At 45.2% G+C, this 15,160-nt stretch overlaps 1 pseudogene across 1 annotated transcript; it reads right to left on the bottom strand.

Annotated features, from left to right (window-relative positions):
- Window positions 1-3,285: 3,285 nt before the first annotated feature.
- On the bottom strand, window positions 3,286-10,570 carry LOC150054605 (small ribosomal subunit protein eS10 pseudogene; annotated as a pseudogene). The gene is made up of 2 exons (XR_016537647.1): window positions 10,352-10,570; window positions 3,286-4,074 (listed from the first exon to the last, which is right to left on the bottom strand). The product of XR_016537647.1 is annotated as a small ribosomal subunit protein eS10 pseudogene (transcript).
- Window positions 10,571-15,160: the final 4,590 nt, after the last annotated feature.

The raw sequence follows: 15,160 nt of genomic DNA, 5'->3' as shown, positions 1-15,160 counted from the left end.
CACAGAGCATGGCTAAACATTTTGGGCCCACCTTTAAATATCAAGAGTTTCTTTAAAAAAATTAAAACAAGAATCCAGCTTTCTATAGAATCTTTTTTTTTTTTGCCAGTCCTGGGCTTGGGCTCAGGTCCTGAGCACTGTCCTTGGACTTTCTCAAGGCTAGAGCTCTACCACTTGAGCCTCAGCACCACTTCCAGCTTTTTTCTGTGTATGTGGTACCGAGGAATCGAACCCGGGTCTTCATGCATGCTAGGCAAGCACTTTAACCACTAGGCCAAACTCCCGGCCCCTTCTATAGAATCTTTTGAAAAAATATCAGAACTTGGGGCCGGGAGTTTGGCCTAGTGGTAAGAGTGCTTGCCTAGCATACACAAAGACCGAGGTTCAATTCCTAGTTACCACATACATAGAAAAAGCTGGAAGTGGTGCTGTGGCTCACATGGCAGAGTGCTAGCCTTGATAAAAAGCCCAAGGACAGTGCTCAGGCCCTGACTTCAAGCCCCACAATTAGCAAAAAAAAAAAAAAAAAAAAATCAGAACATCTAGACACAGAAGCCTTGATTTCCCTTTTAACATGAGCCATATGGAGCTAAACAGTAACTTTTTTTTTGAGACAGATTCTCATTATGTAGCTTAGACTGGCCTTGAACTTGCTATTCTTTCACTTCAGCCTTCTATGTGCTGGGTTTATAGCATGGGTCACTATACCTGGCTAGTATGTTTCTTTTCTTTTCTTTCTGTTTTTCTGTTGGTTGTGGAGCTTGGACTCTGGGTCTGGGTCCTGTCCCTGAGCTCTTCAGCTCAAGGCTACTGCCCTACCCCTTGAGCCACAGTGCCACTTCCTGTTTTCTAGTGGTTAATTGGAAATAAGAGTCTCATCATCTTTAGTGCCTGGGCTGGCTTTGAACTGCAATCATTAGATCTCAGCCTCCTGAATAGCTAGGATTACAGGCCTGAGCCACTGTGCCCGGCTCTGTTTCTATTAAGATGGGACTTGTGTTCTCCTAATATACTTCTGTGTATTTCACTACTGAATGGTACAAGAACTTTTTTTTTTTTAAGTCGGCTATTGGGCTTGAACTGTGGGCATGGGTGCTGTCCCTGAGCTCTTCAGCTCAAGGCTACTGCTGTACCTCTTCAGCCACAGCATCACGTCTAGTTTTCTGTTGGTTAATTGGAGATACGGATCTCACAGACTTTTGTGCCCAGGCTGGCTTTGAACTGTGATCCTCAGATCTCAGCCTACTGAGTAGCTAGGATTACATACATGAACCACCAGCACCTGGCTATAGGAATGTTTTTATGTATTCATATCTCTGTCGAAATTAAAATAAGAGCCAAAGAGGGCTGTATAGTTTTTAAAAAAAGAGGCAACAGGGAAAAGCTCATAGCTTTATGCATATATCAAGAGTAGCTATATTGAAAGGCATTTGGTCTACCCATCCCACTCATCCATTCCTTGTGGGGCTTCTGTACCTGTGGTTTGTGAGTGACACATCAGGATACATAACACAGCCTTACCTTAAGGACAGTACTCATAGCTGAGATAGATTCATTAAGAGCTTCCATGTGCCATATGTTAACTCTCTTGGGCTTTGCACAGGGACAGAGATGTTAAGTTAACATGCTTATGATCACATAGTTACTGGAGGGCAGATGCAGGACTTAAATAGAATCCTGCCTGACTAAGCCATGCTTGCTTTGCTACCTTTGTGCCATGAGGCTATAAGAGAGAAGTCTATGGCCTAGGGAATGGTGTGTGTGTGTGTATGCTGTATGTCTTCACTGGCATTTATGGCACCGATCATAAGGGCTTTATTCCCTATTGAATGCCTGAGCAGCACAAAACAAGGCTTGGCATGCAATAATCACTCAGTACATAGCATTGAATGAGGGGCAGGGTGTATGTGTGGGAGGGGAGGGGGAACCAACAGTATCTGCAGCTCACTTCTGTCTACAGAAGCCCGGCATCAGGAACACCCAGGAAACCCTGCAGAGGAACTATACTTGCTTTGTATCAGTTAACTTCTGAGTACTTCCAAAGTCAGGGTTTAAAATAACCATTTATTTAGCTTTCAGGGTGATGGGTGGACCATTTGAGATGGGCTTAGCTGGGTGGTTCTGATCTGAGCTGCTTCACTGTGTTTGTGTGTTTAGCCAGCAGGTGGTCTGGGTGGCTGATTTAAGATGACTTGGGTGGGTTTGCATAATCTTTCTTCTCCAGCAGGACATCTGAGGCCTTGTTCTCTGTAGCATTTCTAAGAGAATGGGCATTGGCTAGCCAGAGCTCTGGAGGGCAGGGTTTAGAACTTGCACATCATTTACATCACATTCTATTGGCCAAGAAAAATTACGTGGCCAGGCAATATTTAAGGCAAATTGTCCACTCTGGGATGGGAGCAGGTTTAGGTGGGTAGATTCAGGAAGAGGAACGCGTAGCCATTAAAAAAATAATCTACCACATGCTCGTGCACTGTGGCATCTTTTGATTTGGTAGACAATCAAAACTGGTATTTGTCCTACAATTTCAGACAAATAGGGGTCCTAAGCTGTCTGGCTTTGTACCATAATGTCTGTCACTGATACTTTCTGTTCATTCTTGTTCCTTCCTTTGATTTTTATTCTGCTTTTCTTTTTGTGTAGCGTGGGGAATCGAACTCAGAATTTTTTATTTCCTAGGCTGGTGTTCTTCCACTTGAGCCACACCCAACTCTTCTTGCTTTAATGTTTCATGTAGAATCTTTAGCTTTTGTCTGAGCAGGCCTTAGACTGTGATTCTCCTTTTGTCTCCCATATAGCTAGGGGTATAGATATGCAACACTGTACACAACATTCCTTTGGTCATTTCAAAGAAAGCAATTATTTCTGAAGGATATTATATGGTCTTCCTATTTAACAGAGTCAGCAGGGGCTGGGAGTTTGGCCTAATGATAGAGGGCATGCCTAGCATGCATGAAGCCCTAGGTTTGATTCCTTAGTACCATATACATAGAAAAAGCTGGAAATGGAGTCAGCAAATCCACATAGGTAGTGGGAACAGAAATGAGTGGAGTTGAGTATTAAGTTGGGTTAGAAACATGCGATTTGTATTTTCATTATTTATTTATCTTTCAAGTTGGTTATGAGGCTAGAACTCAGGGCATAGGTACTGTCCCTGAGCTCTTTTGCTCAAGGATAATGCTTTGCCACTTTGAGCCACAGCTCCCCTTCCTTCCAGTTTTTGAGTAGTACTTGCTGTTATTACCACAAGAGATTCAAGGAGGGTGTAGCTTCGCAGTGATAAAAACAAGAGAAAAGTTACCTAATAGTGGGGTGAGTAAAGCAACAGTTGTAACCCATTGTTCTGGGGCATATGGTAGACACCCAATGAACCATTCAGATAATAAGGATTAGATTTCAGTGAATATTCCCCCTGCCTGCCAAGGAGACAGCCATCTTTAGACAATCCAGGGCTGTACCTAGAAGCTGTTGTTGCAAACAGAAGTTCTTTGCATTCAGCTGATTTTTTTTTTCTGGCTACAAGTTTATGCAACACAAAAGAATCCTTTCCATCTTTCCTGGGGTGGCTGTCCAATCCATGAACAAATCCACCTCTAAACTGGAGTTCAGTTGCTGACCCAGCCCCAGCCCGGGCTTTCTTGTCAGCACCAGGGGTACAGTGCTCACTCTCTGTAGGAGTCTCTGTCAGCTTCACCTATTCTGAGTCTTACAAGCCTCTCACCCTCCAGACCTCTGGGCCGAGGCCTGCCAGTCTCAGGTCAGCTATGGCGCAAGGTAGCAGGCACAGTCTTCGGAGGCAGATGGAGGTAATCTGGGAAATACTGGATGCCTTCATTGGTTAGGTACCAATAGCAATGCCTCCAGGCAAACTGTTCTTCACGTAGCCTTGAGACTTGAGAGATGGCATGGCGTTCATGAGGTGGAGGTTGGGCACATTCTTGTCTGCCAGCTCTGGGTGCTTGGGCATGTGGACATCCTTCTTGGCCACCATCACCTCCTCCTTAGAAAGGCGTTCATAAATGGCAATCGGGTTCTTCTTGGGCTTCAACATCACAGTGGCTTCAGGGTCTGAGGCTGAGAAAGTAAGATTGTTTTTTAAGTTACTCTTCAAAATGGACTTTTAAATATACAGCAAGTAGATTAAAGTTATAGGATTCTTTTCCTATAACAACTCTCCCGGGGAATCTGATAAAAGAGAGAGATGGACCTGATAATGCTGTGGTTTTCAGGGGGCCCCAATTCCAACTGTAACCAGCCATCCACGACTAGTGATGGGGGTGGGGAGAAGATGTTCACACTCTGGTCATATCCTGGAGAAGGAGAGTTCTGAGAGAAGAACAGAAAGAATTCCCTATCTGAGAGGGGAAAGAAAGGGGATTAGGGGGTTATTGCTTGAAAAATCCGGGCGGAAATTTCTGAATATATGTAATATTTTTCCTGTGTATGTGTTATCAAGGAATTGAATCCAGGGCTTGTGTATGTTAGGCAAGCACTCCAGCACTAGGTCTGGCCTCATGATCTTGCTTGGCTTCTCCTCTCCATCCTCAGGGCTGGCACTCTGTGACTGAGACACACCTCCATTTCCAGCTTTTTGGTGGCTAGAGATAAGAGTCTCACACACTTTCCTGACTAGGCTGGCCTCAAAACAGTAATCCCCAGATCTTAGCCTCCTAAGTAGCTAGGATTACTGGGGTGAGCCACTGGTACCCAATTACATACTTTTCCCATACAATTCTTGCAACAGTCTCACTTGCAGATGGGCAGAACCTGAAGCTCAGGATGGTTAAGAAACTTGCCCAAGGTGGCACAGCTGGTTCCATCACATAGCTGGGGAACACCGCTATTATCTTATTTGGCTTGACAGAAGTCCTGAGAAGTTCATCACATTAGCTCTGAGATCTAATTGCTACATCTACAGGAATTTCATGAGTCAGTTGTTAGACACAGCCATTATTAAAGATGAAATCATACAAATGGACAATTAAGTATATGAAAAGCAAGTGTAAAGACTGCACCACACTTACTATGTCAAATTCCATTTCTCTTGTGCCCCCTGTCCAAAGGCAAAGCAGAGTAGCTACTACTTTGGCGCAAAAATCTCTTCTCTGGGGTTGGTAGAGACTGACTCCTCCCTATTCCAGCTGGAAGCCACTCCTTCCGGTCATTCTCCAGGGAGGATATATTGTAGGAAATGGCCACCGAGGCCGCAAGGAAGAAAAACACCCATTTCCCATGTGCCTGCCACGGACAACAGAAAGCTGGAAGCCTGAGTTCTGAGCCCTGTCTTTGAATGCCAGGCTTCTCATGAGGACTAGGCCTCTGCAGCCTTGGCTCAGGAGGTTTTGAGGCTGGGAAAGCAGCTGTTCTATGAAGAGTGATATAGTCCCGGGCACCAGATAGATCTGGGCTTGACTTGTGCTTCTTTCTGCCTCTTTATAAGGTGGGTAACCCTAATTAAGGTGTTCAACTTCCCTGAGCCTCAGTTTTCTCATCTGTAAAATAGGAGAGTCCCCATCATATAGTTTTTTTTTTTTTTTTCTGGAGTTTGGATTATACAGAAGCAAACTGAATGCATGGATTGCATTCTATGACATGAATGGTAGAAGAAATGCAATCAACATCAAATGAATGAATAAGAATGATTGTTGTGTATTAGGCACTCTGTTATAAGGCTTGGAAGATCCCCACATGGGTAGGCATGAGTCTCATCTCTACAACTGGGCTCAAAAGGAAAGAAAGGTGATCAATCTCATTGTTTTGGGCGGAACTATCCCAGTGTCTTCCAGATGCCCATTACCTTAGTTCTAAGATGGGTCAGAGTGGTTGCCTCTGCTGGCGCCTGTCCAGCTGGATGGAAGCAGTACAGAGGGGAGAGGAATGAAACAGATATTCACGAGAGATGGGGAATAGGGTGGGTGAGCTAGAGGATACTCCCCTGGGCAGAAGTGGGAAGGGAAACCCAGGGCACTCAAAATGCCACAGGTCACAGAATTTTCTATCTGGGTGGGGAGGTAGCCAGGTCTTGTATCTTTAAGGAGAAAATGTGCCCCAGAATTAGTCCCTACGAAGTGTCAGAGTCACTCTGGGGCACTTACTGAGTTATGATCAGGTAAGAACCTGGCTAATTCCTAGGGAGAAAGGAGAATACATTATCACCACTGTCACCAAAACCTCGTACTACTTCTTATTCATGTGGCACTTACCTTTGACAGAGGTGTTCTCATTTATTAGTTGAGGACAAGGAGACTGTTGAGGAATTTCCATTTCCTTTACCCACACAGGCTCCTCAGAAACCTTCAAGCCCTTAACCTCCACACTCTCATTGCCCTCCGTTTCCAAAGCAAGACTTTGCAGCATGTGATGGAAGGTGAAACTGCGAAAGGGCGATGCTCCCAGCAGCCTCTCTTCCTCCCTGGTCCTGCCTGTTGGGAAGTCCCAGAGTCCTATTCCTTCTCTGACTTGAGTTTTCAGGAAGGTAAGGAAAGTAGAACTTCCCTTCTCTTCTCTGGGTTTCCAGAAAGGGAGGGGACCATAGCTTCTGGTACCTTGTTCAAATCACAATGACTCATTTTCTTTCCTTCCCGGGCCTACTTACTAAATCCATCCAGGCTTTCCAGTTTGCTTGGCTAATGGCTCTGCAGGTCTGTTTGCAGGTGAGGCAAACAGCAGCTGTCTCCCATACCAATCTAGATCTCAGTCTCCTTTTTGCCTCATGGCACAGGTGGATGCCTCAGTCCCAGCTTGGACAAGCACCTCTAATCTTTCTCTAGGGGCACGCCAGTCTTTCCAACATGGGGATCTTTGCTTTAGAAACCATCCAACACCTTCAGCCCATCCTGTATTAAAAGGAGGGGGTGAAGCAGCCCTGAAGATAAATGCTTTTGAGGAAAGGCAAGGGCCAGGGATGACAAGCAAGAGTGGTGGGCTATAGGGGAAGGCTACTGCCATGGAGAGATGGGATACAACAGGCACTTGTAAACTTAGGGGTGTAGGATGGCTTATCTGAAAATTTAAGGTCAAGATATTTAGGTGTGAGTTTGATGGCTTTACCTATATTAATTCATTATCAGATGAGTAGTCAATGAGTAGTTTTTCTAATTTTGTAGGTCATTTCAATGAAGATTCTATTGATTGTTTCCCTTATTATGCAGAAGCAATTTACTGTTTTCTTTTCTTTCTTTTTTGCTCGTCTTGGGACTTGAACTCAGGGCCTGTGAATGAACTGTCTTTGGGCTTTCTCAAGGCTAAAGCTCCACCACTTGAGCCACAGCACCACTTCCAGCTTTTTCTATGTATGTGGTACCAGGGAATCGACCCAGGGATGAGTGAATGCTAGGCAGGCACTTTACCGCTAGGCCATGCTCCCGACCCAGAAGCTGCTTAGTTTTATCTTTTCTTTTTGGTTTTGGAGGTCACATCCAAAAAAAAATAATAATACTCTATATCAATGTCTTGAAATGGTCACCTGCATTTTCTCCCAGGAATTTCAGAATTTCAGTTGCTACATTTCCGTTTTTTGAAGTGTAACTAGAAGCTGTGAATTATTGTTGAGCTGTTTAACATTTAGGCCTTTGATACATTTTGAATTGATTTTTGTACAATGTGAAAGCCAAGTGTTAACTCCCAGTCTTGTGCATACAGTTATCCAGCACCATTTTTTTTTTTGCCAGTCCTGGGCTTGAGCTCAGGGCCTGAGCACTGTCCTTGGACTTTCTCAAGGCTAGAGCTCTACCACCTGAGCCTCAGCACAACTTCCAGCTTTTTTCTATGTATGTGGTACCGAGGAATCGAACCCGGGTCTTCATGCATGCTAGGCACGCACTTTAACCACTAGGCCAAACTCCTGGTCCCTCCAGCACCATTTTATGAACTATTCTTTTTCCATGCCATGCCTTTGGTACCTTTGGGTTTATTTCTGGGTTTCTATTCTGTTCTGTTGGTCTATGTGTCTGTTTTTATGCCAATGCCATGCTTGTTTGTTATCATTCCAGCTTCATCAATTCTTAGGAGATACAGAGTCCTCCGAATACAGCTGACAAACTTAGAGTGGAGTTATAAATAAACGTAAGAGTATAATGAATGTTTCATGTTTCATGACAAAAGACTTTTTTTTCTTTCTGCCAATCCTAGGCTTGAGCTGAGTGCCTGAGCACTGTCCTAGGGTTTTCTCAAGGCTAGAGCTCTACCACTTGAGCCACAGCACCACCTCTAGCTTTCTCCTATGTATGTAGTACCGAGGAATTGAACCCAGGTCTTCGTGCATGCTAGGCAAGCACACTCTTTTTTTCCTTTTTCTTTTTCTTTTTTTTTTTTTTTTTTTTTGCCAGTCCTGGGCTTGGGCTCAAGGCTTGAGCACTGTCCTTGGACTTTCTCAAGGCTAGCACTCTACTACTTGAGCCTCAGCACCACTTCCGGCTTTTTGCTTTGTATGTGGTACCGAGGAATCGAACCTGGGTCATCATGCATGCTAGGCAAGCACTCTATCACTAGGCCAAACTCCCAGCCCCACAAAAGACTTCTGGTCTGTTTTGTTTAGTATATCCTAAGAGCCTAGAACAGGCCCTTCAACATATATATACTTGTTGCAAGGTGAGTTATAAATGGGCTTGAGATACAGTCTCTTCTGCTTTGGCCAAGGAGTATGTATGTGCCATCTCTTGTGTTTAGGTGTGAAGACGGTTGGACACTGAGAACCTATTGCTCTCTGATGACACCAGGCTGATGGGAACATCGTTTTCTGTTTTGAGTTGTTGGTTTAGGCCTTTGTTTTTGGTCTATTTCTGTACTCGGCAAACTTTTTCTATAAAGGATAAATAGGAAATATTTTAGCTTGGAGGGGGTAGGCACTACTCAAGTCTGTCACTACTCAAGTCTGTTGTGGTTCTGAAAAAAGCCACCCATATGTGCAAATGAGCATTCCTATGTTCAAACAAAACTTGGTTTTACAAATAAATAAATAAATAAATTAAACGGCTTTATACACAAAAAAAAGTCAGTGGTGAGAGCAGTCTAGCCACAGCACAGGGTTTTCAAGTTCTTGCTTGCCCCAGTGTTCTTTATAAGACTATTTTAGGGTCAAGTTGTTTGTTCTTCCCCCCCACCCGGTCTCATTTTTCAGAAAATTAAGCATCCCAACATGTAATCCCAATATCCTGACATCCGTTTCCTGGTGTTTAGAGTTTGGGTTTCATTTCATCTGGGGTGGCGGGGGGAGGCTCTCCTTTCCTAAGTATCCTCTGGCTGGTCAGAATTGAGTCTTGCGGTGCTGTGACTCTAAGGGACTGTCTTGTTTGGGCAGGGTATAAGTTCATTCATTCTCTCTCGACTTCCAAGAACTCCCTGGATGATGGCGAGAAAGAAAGGGGGTATGTAGCTGAGGATGGAGAGGGACCTTGACTTTTTCCTCTGTTCATGGTTCAGTTGGGTTTGGAAAGAAGAGAAATCTAATTTTCTTATTGAGGCAGATAGTTTAAATCATGGAACCTGATGCCTCAGACTTTCTTTTTTTAAATTTTAGTCTGGAATGTCTCTCAGGCAACATGACAGTCTGGAGAGTATTTGCTGGTTGCCCCCATTTTCTGGGTCAGAACCAGGATTATTATGCAATCAGAAATCCAAAGAGGAGACAGACTCACCCCAGCATCCACTTCTCCCTGCAGACTCCTATCTCATCAAGATAAAGTTAGAATAAATTTTTTTAGAGCAGGAAAAGGCCTTGTATCTAATGAGCTCACTTCCATCTTGATTCAAGTGGCTATTTGGACATGATGAGACTTCAGAGGCAAGCCTCCCGGCCTAGATATTCAAGTCAGAACCTGGGACCCAGTGGGCCATCACACTCTTCAGCCAGCTGACAGATTGCTGCTCACTCCTTGGCAGGCTAAAAGCTTTCAGAGAGAAAAACACATCCATGACCCCCTCCTGTCCAGCTGGGAAGGAAGAGGGAGGAGGAGGGGGGGAGCTCCTCACCAGGGACAATTAAAGACCTGGCCTTGACTTGGGTTGTTAAGATAACCACAGCCTCCCTCCTCCAGCCTAGGAGCAGTGACCTGTGTGCCCAGCCATGGCTTGAAGAGAAGGAGCTGGCCAGGGAGCAAAGATAAAGGAAAAAGGGGGAGGAGTCAGGGCGGTTCCCTTCAGGAGTTGATCTGGCTAGTGGCTGAGCTGGAGCTGGAGAGCTGATAGCAGATAAGGGGTCGGCTTTCCTGTGGCCTTGTTTATTCAGGCTTAGTTTCTTGCTGGCCAGCCCCTGAAGTGGGGGCAGAGGGTAGCATGGAGTTTCTGGATCAAGACAAGGCTTGCTTTCAGCCAGCCAAGGCTGTTGGGCTTACAGATTCCCCTGACAACTTACCTCCTCCAGATTCAGTCTTCCTATGAGACACTCTCCACAGTTGGGGGGAGGGGCTTCCACTCAAGAAACCGTGGGCGTGGCAACCATGTCTTCCTGATGGCCTTTGGTTCTGAGAATTTAGCCTTAACTCTGCTTATGGTAACATGCTTAAGCTAATTCAAGAATTCCCTCTGAGGTATTCTTCAGCCTCCTGTATCTGAGGATCTGGAAGCTAAAGAAAATCCATCCCTGTGGAGATGAGAAGGAATGAAGTGATTATGTGAATCATGACCACAGCATGGGCCCTAATCCTCTGGATAGTTACAAAAGGCTTTGCAAAGGGAAGACATCTAGAGGTTTGAAGGATAAGCAGGATTGCCTGCACAATGACCAGAAGTCCAAAAGAGCCTCCCTGTCAGAGGAAATACTAGGGAAGAAAGAGAGGTGAAGGAAGAGTTGGGAGAGAGCAGGGTGCTGGGGAGACCCTAGAAGAGGAAAGGGATAGTCCTGAGAAATGAAGTTGCAGAGGGAGACAGCACCACTTCATAGGGTAAAGGAAGAAGACAGAAAAGGGACCCAAGGGAGGAAAAGATTGGGACTAATGACAGACTGGTTGGCCTGGGAGCTGGGGGTACCCCAGGAGATTGTCCTGTACGGAGAAAAAAGGAGCAGGGTCATCTGGGAGCTACTCTTTGTAGAAACTACTGGAACAGAGCCTGGCTAGCCTCCCTTGACTGCCCTTCCACATTAGCACTCAGCAAGCACTGTGGGTTGAGGGCTCCTTAGTTGTATGTCCATCCAACTTAAACTTCCATATGCTTGAGGGGTCCTCAAGACTTCCTTCCTTCCTTCCTTCCTTCCTTCCTTCCTTCCTTCCTTCCTTCCTTCCTTCCTTCCTTTCCTCCCTCCCTCCCTCCCTCCCTCCTTTCTTCCCTCCTTTTCTTCTTCCCTCACCTTCTTTCTTCCACTTTTCCACATTTCTTCTGCCTTCCCCTTTCAATAGCTACCGAATACTCTTTTCCTTGTTAATTCCCTGATATTCACATCCAGTAGGTATGTTGGTCCAGGACATCCAGCTATAGTGATATTGAGTATAATAGGCCAGGGTATAGGCTCTAATATCATATTCCTTGGAATCAAATTCTCTAACTAATTCAGTAACCTGGGGCCAATCTCTCCATCCCTTGTTTCCTCATTATTAAAACAGATAACAATAGTGCCTGTGGCATAGGCTGTTGGTAAAGTAAATGAGAACCCTCTGGTAAAAGGTTTTGCACCTTGTGCATGGTCCAAGAATATTAGTTGTTACTGTTTATATACATCAGCTGTTTGCTTTGGGAAAGGAACTTAACAAGGAGAATTTGTTTCTGAGACGCTAATATTAATGGTAGCTAGCTATAGCTATAGGGTATATAGGATTTATATAATATATATCCATCTCTAGCATTTATCATGACATCAAAATTAAAAAAACAATATCTAGGGAACTTTTTGATTTACTCTAGTAAATCTGTTATACATAGACTCAAGAAATGACTATGGTTGTGGGATCCATTCTTCCATCCATGGCAAACAAGTGAGAACCGTGGATTTGATTTTTGTTTGTTCTATGCCAGTACTGGGGCTTGTACTAAGGGCCTGCATATTGTCTTTTAGTTTAGTGGAGTTTTTTTTTTTTTTCTCTCAAGCCTGTCGTTGTACTACTTGAGCCACAGATCCAGCTTTTTGATAGTTAATTGGAAAGAAATATCTCAGTGAACTTCTTGCCATGCTCCTTGTAAGATTATTGGAGTGAACCACTGATGCCCAACCAAGGCCTCTGGTTGTATATTTTTTTCTTACATCCTTTAAATTGGTTTCTCCTCATTTAACAAGTGATAAGGAACCCTTCACGTTCCGTGAGCCCTATTGCAAATATGAGGAAAGAGGTTAGCTCATAATAGATTAGTACATGCTAGTACCTGGTTCTTCCCTCAGATTTAGGTTTGAATGGGTGGTATCCGGAGGTGAGGGTAGGTGGGTGCCAGGCTGATCCAAGGCTTCCCACAGGATGCCTTGAAGCCATCCTCAACCGATGAAGATAGGGGAGAGCCAGCCTGCGGCTCCTCTTGCTGACATTGTGAGAGAGGGGACTCTGTGGGAGCCATCCTGTACCGCAGGCTGGCTGGGAGTGGGAGACAGAAGGAAGGAAGCAGTTTTGTGGGAGCTGTGGAGGGGACTGACACTGAGGAGGAGAAAGACCATGAGACACGTGGGTGGGTGAGCCAGGCATTGCAGAGTTCAGAGAGAGTTCAGAAGGAGCCAGGCACAAGGAGAGGAGCTCTGTGATGATTAAAGAAGAGCTCATTAAGGCCAGCTGGTGGGATCCACCTGGCCAAGTTACCTCAGTAACTCCCCTCCACATCCACCTCCCACCCCCAACACAGTCTTAAAAACCAGGAAAACATTACATTTATGATGAGTAATTGCAAATAGGCTTAGATTGGGGGGTAGGACATCAATGAGAGTGGGGAGGGCTAAGGGTATGAATGAGGATGGATATGTTGTTTCATGTATGAAAAGAGAACAAGGAAATTGTTGAAGAGGGAGTGGGCTGGGGATGTAATAGAGGGAGATTGATCAGGATACATTATACATATGTATAGAAATGTCACAGGGGCATGCACAATAACTATAGGTTAGCAAACAACAACAACAAAAAGCAAAAGAAAGAAATGGATGGTTGCTTAGGCCTGCTGGACATTTTACAAATCAGAGCATTCATGTGTGTTTGTGTGGATACAGATCTTGGGGTTTGAACTCAGGGCCATGGGCATTAGCATTAGGCTTAACAATTTTGTTCAAGGTTGGCATTTCCAGCTTTTTGTTGGTTCATTGGTGATAAAAGAATCTCATGGATTTATTTGCCCAAGTTGGTTTCAAACCCAGAGCCACTGGTGTGTTGCTCAAACCAGGGCATTGTTTTTTCTTTTTTTTTTTTTGCCAGTCCTGGGCTTGAGCTCAGGGCCTGAGCGCTGTCCTTGGATTTTCTCAAGGCTAGAGCTCTACCACTTGAGCCTCAGCACCACTTCCAGCTTTTTTCTATGTATGTGATACCGAGGAGTTGAACCCAGGTCTTCCTGCATGCTAGGCAAGCACTCTACCACTAGGCCAAACTCCTGGCCTCTAGGGCATTCTTTTGTATCTACTTTTATTTATTTATTTTTTAAAATTGCAACCTTACAAAGAGGCTGCAGAAAGGAAGAAACAAAACTATTTGACAGAAGAGAAAACAGAGGCTCCAAGAGGACCAAGTACACGGGGGCCAACTTGGAATCTAAAGCTAAGACTTCTTGTGTCAAGCCACCTACAACTGAAGGACCAGTAGGTGTTCTTCAGGCAATTAGGGATTTGTTTGCAAGAATACTTTAGGATTTTCTCCTTAAAAACAATTTAAAAAAATGAAAGCACTGGCCCTCTCTCCTTTACTGAGTCATAGGTTTCTTTTCTGACTTGCAAACCAAATCTCCATGAGGCAGGCATTCCTGGATTCCAGCGCCACTCAGGAGAAGAGTGGAGATGCACCCACAGCCCTGTCGGCGCAGAGATTTAGTGCTGGACAATCCTGAAGCCTGGATTTCTGAGGTGCTTGTTAATAAGTGACTAAGTGAGGTTTCGACATCATCCTGTCTGGGAATCAGCTGTCAACCGACAGGATTAAGGGCCTCAGGCCCATTTAGTCTGTATCTAAGAGACTCTACAAACACTGTGCATGTGGAGCTTTGGGGAGGGCCCCTTTATCCTCAGGGTCTTCAGTTGGAGCATCCATAAGTGGATGAAATTTGTTCTCCATGTACCCCTACCTGCTACTCCAATCGCCTCTATTGACTTTCTAAGGACAGGTTGTAGTAAACATTCCCCAAATTCCTGGAAGTCAGTCCAGTTCTGCCAGTACAGAATGGTATCCCTGAATGTGCCACTTGGCCTCCTTGGGTCATGGTTTTCTCACCTGTTATATGTCTGAATGAGGAGCTAAAGGAGTGGAATGCAGCTATAGAAGCCAGCAGAAAGACAGGGGTTCGGGAGAGATGTGACGGGTCAGAGGTAGGAGCTGAGCTGACAAAGAGGGAGAAGGGCATCGTGACAGCCTATCAGGCTTGTTCTCCCTTCCAGGCCATTTCAAAAGAGGTTCCTGCCTTCTCAGAGGGGACAGCCTGGGAAGCCCCTCTGAGGAGGCTGGGTCAGTTAGCCATGTCAACCGTGCTCACCTTGCAGGTTAGCCTAGTGAGGCTGGTCAGGAAAAGGGAAGTGTGGGGGAGCAGGGGTGGAGGGGAACTGCCAGGGAGGCCATTGCTTGGCCAGCACTTCCCAGGCTTAAACTAAGCTCTCAGAGCAGACAGTATCTTTGCTATCTGGTGCTTAGATCCCAGCATGGGGGAAAAAGTTGGCACAAGCAGCCAGTCGTGTCCAGAGCAGTCTATTATCTTAGGGCAGGGCAGGGCAGGGCAGGGGGGGAGGGGGGACACAGACAGGCCTGCTGATAATGGCCAAACAGTTCCCTCTACTGCCAGGCTCTTTTTCATCTGGGCCATTGCCTTTCTTTACATACGTGTGTGGAGTCGGTTCCATTCTGCTGCTTTGTAGGACCTGGCAACTCATTTCCTTCTGTGGTCCAAGGGTGAGGCTTGGAGGGGTCCTGTCGTCTGGAAGACAGTGGGGCCTCTTTCAGTTCTTTTTTGTGTCAGTCCTAGGGCTTTGAACTCAGGGCCTGGGTACACAGTCCCTGAGTATTTTGCTCAAGGCTAGTGCTGTACCACTTGTGCCACAGCTTTGCTTCTCTGTTTTTTTTTT

This window comes from Megascapheus bottae, chromosome 14 (assembly GCF_031878675.1).
Source record: "Megascapheus bottae isolate mThoBot1 chromosome 14, mThoBot2.hap1, whole genome shotgun sequence".
NCBI lineage: Eukaryota > Metazoa > Chordata > Mammalia > Rodentia > Geomyidae > Megascapheus > Megascapheus bottae.
Note: the sequence above shows the minus strand (reverse complement) of the source record. Positions and strands in the feature narration are given on the sequence as shown.